Here is a 5070-nt window from a genome sequence, read left to right as displayed (position 1 = left end):
ATTGCAACACCCCCTCCCCTTTTACACCCCCCTCTGTCTCGCCTGAAGATTCTATACCCCGGAATATTGAGCTGCCAGTCCTGACCTTCCCTCAACCATGCCTCCGTGATAGCAACAATATCGTACTCCCATGTGTTCAACAACAACTTCAGTTCATACACCTTATTTGTAAGACTGCTTGCATTAAAATATATGCCTTCCAGCCCTGCCATATTCCCTTTTGCCTTCACATATTTGCTCTGCCTTCCCAGCTGACTTGTTTTTTCCTCTGTATTTGGCCGTAAATCACCCCCTACTATAGCTCCACTCTGTACCACATCCCCCTGCCAAGTTAGTTTAAACCCCCCCAGCAGTGCTAGCAAACCACCCCGCAAGGATATTGGTTCCCCTCTGGTTCAGGTGTAAACCGTCCGACTTGTACAAGTCCCACCTTTCCCAGAAGCAGACCCAGTAATCCAGGAAACTAAAGCCCTCCCCCCTGCACCATCCCTTTAGCCACGCATTCATCTGTTCTATCCTCCTATTCCTATACTTACTAGCACGTGGCACCGGGAGTAATCCAGAGATTACAACCTTTGAGGTCCTGCTCTTTAATCCTTCACCTAGCTCCCTAAATTCTTGCTGCAGGACCTCATCCCTCTTTTTACCTATGTCGTTGGTACCAATGTGGACCACGACCTCTGGCTGTTCACCCTCCCCCTCCAGAATGCCCTGCAGCCGCTCAGTGATATCCTTGACCCTGGCACCAGGGAGGCAACAAACCATCCTGGATTCATGTCTACGGCCACAGAAACGCCAATCTGTTCCCCTTACTATAGAATCCCCTACCACTATTGCTCTCCCACTCTTTTTCCCCCCTTCCTGGGCAGCAGGAGCACCCCCAGTGCCAGGAAGTTGGCTGCTGCTGCCTTCCCCTGGTGAGTCATCCCCCTCAACAGTATCCAAAGTGGTATACTTGTTTGAGAGGGGAATGGTCACAGGGGTCTCCTGCACTACCTGCCTGCTTCTATTGCTCCGCCTGGTGGTCACCCATTTCCTATCTTCCGGTGCAGCCCTTCCCTGCGGTGTGACCAACTCACTAAACGTGCTATCCACGACCCTCTCAGCATCATGAATGCTCAACAACCCATCCACCCGCAGCTCCAGCGCCTCAATGCGGTCTGCTAGTAGCTGCAGATGGATGCATTTCCTGCACACGTGGTCATCAGTGGCAGTGTCCCTGAATTCCCACATAGAGCAAGAGGAGCACATCACGGGGCTGGGCTCTCCTGGCATGACTTACCCTATAATTAATTTAAATTAATTTACTATCACCAATTTAAGATATCTCTAAGGCGCTTGTATAGTCTACCACAGTCCCTGCTACACCAGAAAAGACCCTAGTAACTATAAACTACAGAGCTAAATTTTAAAGAAGAGAAATACTCACCAACCAATCACTTACCTGCTCCCTGGTGACGTCACAAACTGATTACTTTTTACCTCTCTCCCCGCTGCTGAGTTGGTCGGGCCTTGTGGCTGCCGCCGGTTTACAAGCCGGGCTCCTCCTCCGCTGCTGCTCTCCCCCGAACTGGTCGGGCCTTGTAGCTGCCGCCGGTTTTCAAGCCGGGCTCCTCCTCCGCTGCTGCTCTCCCCCGAACTGGTCGGGCCTTGTAGCTGCCGCTGGTTTTCAAGCCGGGCTCCTCCTCCGCTGCTGCTTTCCCCCGAACTGGTCGGGCCTTGTAGCTGCCGCCGGTTTTCAAGCCGGGCTCCTCCTCCGCTGCTGCTCTCCCCCGAACTGGTCGGGCCTTGTAGCTGCCGCCGGTTTTCAAGCCGGGCTCCTCCTCCGCTGCTGCTCTCCCCCGAACTGGTCGGGCCTTGTAGCTGCCGCTGGTTTTCAAGCCGGGCTCCTCCTCCGCTGCTGCTTTCCCCCGAACTGGTCGGGCCTTGTAGCTGCCGCCGGTTTTCAAGCCGGGCTCCTCCTCCGCTGCTGCTCTCCCCCGAACTGGTCGGGCCTTGTAGCTGCCGCCGGTTTTCAAGCCGGGTTCCTCCTCCGCTGCTGCTCTCCCCCGAACTGGTCGGGCCTTGTAGCTGCCGCCGGTTTTCAAGCCGGGCTCCTCCTCCGCTGCAGCTCTCCCCCGGATTTATGAAAGGAAATTCGTGTTAGACAAATGTTAGAGTTCTTTGAGGATATAACTAGCAGAATAGATAAGGAGGAGCCAGTAGATGTGGTGGATTTGAATTTTCAGAAGGCATTCGATAAGTTGCCACAGAAGAGGTTATTAAACAAAATGGGATTGGGTTGAGGATTGGTTAATGGATAGAAAACAGAGAGTAGCAACTAACAGGTCATTTTCAGGTTGGCAGGCTGTAACTAGTGGGGTATCACAAGGATCAGTGCTTGGGCCTCAGTTTTCTCAATCTATATCAATGATTTGGTTGAGGGTGCCAAATGTAATGTATCCAAGTTTGCTGATGATACAAAGCTGGGTGGGAATGTAAGGTGTGAAGAGGTTGCAAGGAGGCTTCAAGGAGATATAGACAGGCTAAATGAGTGGGCAAGTACATGGCAAATGAAATATAATGTGGAGCAATGTGAAGTTTGGAAAAATAGTAAAACAGGGCATTTTTAAATGGTGAGAGATTGGGAAATGTTGCTGTTCAGAGGGACCTGGGCATCCTTGTACATGAATCACTGAAAGTTAACATGCGGGTACAGCAAGGAATTAGGAAAGTAAATGGTATGTTGGCCTTAATTAGAAGAGTATTTGAGTATAAGAGTAAAGACGTCTTACTGCAATTATATAGGGTCCTGGTGAGACCACACCTGGAGTATTGTGTACAGTTTTGGTCTCCTTACCTATGGAAGGATAAACTTGCCAAAGAGGGAGTTCAACGAAGGTTCAGCAGGCTGGTACTTGGGACGGGGGGATTGTCCTATGAGGACAGATTGAGTAGACTAGGCCTATATTCTCTAGATTTTAGAAGAATGAGAATTGATCTCGTTGAAACATACATCATTCTTACAGGGCTTGACATGGTAGATGCAGGGAGGATGTTCCCCCTGGCTGGGGAGTCTAGAACCAGGGGTCTCAGTTTCAGAATAAGGGGTTGGCCAGTTAGGTCTGAGATGAGGAGAAATCTCTTCAGTCAGAGGGTGGGGAATCTTTCGAATTCACTACCCCAGTGGGCTGTGAACGCTCAGTCCTTGAGTATATTCAAGACAGAAATTGCTAGATTTTATGATATTAGGGCAATCAAGGGGTATAGGGATAGTGCTAGAAAGTGTAGTTGAGGCAGAAGATCAGCAATGATATTATTGAATGGAGGAGCAGAAACGAGTGGCCGAATGGATTACTCCTGCTCCTATTTCTTATGCTCCTCTGTTCTAACTCTCACTATATATCCCTGTCTTTCTCTTCCCTCTGTATCTCTCTGTCTCTCACCACCTCTCTGTCTGTCTCTGTCTCTTTCTGGCTGTCTGTGTCTCGCCCCCTGTCTGTCTGTCTCTCTGTTTCTATCTCTCTAGCTGCTCACTCTCTTTGTTTCTACTTCTCTCTCTTTGTCTCTGCCTGTCTCTCTCCCTCTCTATGGCCCTCTCTATGGCCCTCCGATACTTTCGCTCTATGTTTCAGTCAATGTATCTCTTGGAGAGGCAAGGATTAATCGGGGATAGTCAGCATGGCTTTGTCAAGGGTAAATCATGTCTAACAAATCTGATCGAATTTTTCGAGGGGGTGACTAGTGGGGTGGATGAGGGAAATGCTGTGGATGTGGTTTACATGGACTTCAGTAAAGCTTTTGACAAAGTCCCGCATAGGAGACTGGTCAAGAAGGTAAGAGCCCATGGGATCCAGGGTGCCTTGGCGCGTTGGATCCTAAACTGGCTGAGTGGCAGGAGGCAGAGGGTGATGGTCGAAGGTTGCTTTTGTGACTGGAAGCCTGTGTCCAGTGGGGTACCTCAGGGATCGGTGCTGGATCCCTTATTGTTTGTGATCTACATAAATGATTTGGATGAGAATGTAAAAGGTATGATCAGTAAGTTCGCAGATGACACGAAAATTGGTGGGGTGGTAAATTGCGAGGAGGAAAGCCTCCGGCTACAGGACGATATAAACGGGTTGGTCAGATGGGCGGAAAAGTGGCAAATGGAATTTAACCCTGAAAAGTGCGAGGTGATGCATTTTGGACGGACAAATAAGGCAAGGGAATACACAATGAGTGGTAGGACCCTAGGAAGTACAGAGGGTCAGAGGGACCTTGGTGTACATGTACATAGATCCCTGAAGGCAGCGGAGCAGGTAGATAAGGTGGTTAAAAAGGCATATGGGATACTTGCCTTCATTAGCCGTGGCATAGAATATAAGAGCAGGGAGGTTATGATGGAGCTGTACAAAACGCTGATGAGGCCACAGCTGGAGTACTGTGTGCAGTTCTGGTCGCCTCACTATAGGAAGGATGTGATTGCTTTGGAGAGGGTGCAGAGAAGATTCACCAGGATGTTACCGGGGATGGAGCGCCTCAGCTATGAAGAGAGGCTGGACAGGCTGGAGTTGTTTTCCTTGGAGCAGAGAAGGCTGAGGGGGGACCTGATTGAGGTGTACAAAATAATGAGGGGCATAGATAGGGTAGATAAAGAGGAACTTTTCCCCTTAGTGGGGGGTTCAATAACAAGGGGGCATAGATTCAGGGTAAGGGGCAGGAGATTTAGAGGGGATTTGAGGAGGAACTTTTTCACCCAGAGGGTGGTTGGAATGTGGAACTCAATGCCTGAAAGGGTGGTGGAGGCAGGAACCCTCACAACATTCAAGAAGCATTTGGATGAGCACTTGAAATGCCATTGCATACAAGGCTATGGACCAAATGCTGGAAAATGGGATTAGACTGGACAGGGATGGATGGGCGGCACAGACACGATGGGCCGAAGGGCCTCTTTCTGTGCTGTAAAACTCTATGACTCTATGACTCTATGACTCTAATGTCCCTCTCAATGTATCCCTGATTTTAATCGCTCCCCCATTGGTGGCTATGCCTTCTACTGCCTGGTCCCTATGCTCTGGAATATTGTCTGTAAAGATCTCTGCCTCTCCC

This window comes from Somniosus microcephalus, unplaced genomic scaffold (genome assembly GCF_052327205.1).
Source record: "Somniosus microcephalus isolate GS21.2 unplaced genomic scaffold, FLI_Smic_1.0 unresolved_chr4, whole genome shotgun sequence".
Lineage (NCBI taxonomy): Eukaryota > Metazoa > Chordata > Chondrichthyes > Squaliformes > Somniosidae > Somniosus > Somniosus microcephalus.
This window is presented reverse-complemented; position numbering follows the sequence as displayed.